The sequence below is a fragment of the Mesitornis unicolor genome, unplaced genomic scaffold, assembly GCF_000695765.1.
Source record: "Mesitornis unicolor isolate BGI_N332 unplaced genomic scaffold, ASM69576v1 scaffold30456, whole genome shotgun sequence".
NCBI classification, from domain to species: domain Eukaryota; kingdom Metazoa; phylum Chordata; class Aves; order Mesitornithiformes; family Mesitornithidae; genus Mesitornis; species Mesitornis unicolor.
In genome coordinates this window covers 15534-15916 of record NW_010190790.1, presented here as the reverse complement: position 1 = coordinate 15916, position 383 = coordinate 15534, and the positions used below count along the sequence as shown (strand labels likewise).

At 53.3% G+C, this 383-nt stretch overlaps 1 protein-coding gene across 1 annotated transcript in view; it reads left to right on the top strand.

Moving 5' to 3' along the window:
- RAP2C (RAP2C, member of RAS oncogene family) overlaps window positions 1–383 on the top strand; it is a gene marked incomplete at its 5' end in the record, with an annotated part of 9508 nt that overhangs the window by 277 nt on the left and 8848 nt on the right. The window lies entirely within an intron of this gene.

Genomic DNA, 383 nt, shown 5'->3' with positions numbered 1-383 from the left:
GGCAGCTCGGGGGACTGGGAGGTGGCTGGCCCCGGCATCCCCTCTTCGGCCGAAGCCGTTCCTGCCAGGGGGAAGGTGTTGGGCCCAGAAGGAAGTTTTGGCTTTACCCATATGTGCAAATAAGCCCTTTATTTCCGAAGGGGACAAAGTGAAAATGCCCCGCTTGAAAGTGCATTTAGCAGCCCCTGCTTCCTGGTGGAAAACTGCTTGCTTTGCAGGTACTTATCAGGGTGCCACCATTGTTAAATCCCACGCAGTGTTAGAGAACAATGACCCGCTTCCACTTCCCCAAAAGAAGTCTTTAGGCAATCCCCTTTCATGAAGAAATCACTCGATATTAAAATCGAGACTTCCCTTCCCCCACCCCCCCCCCCCTCTCCAAA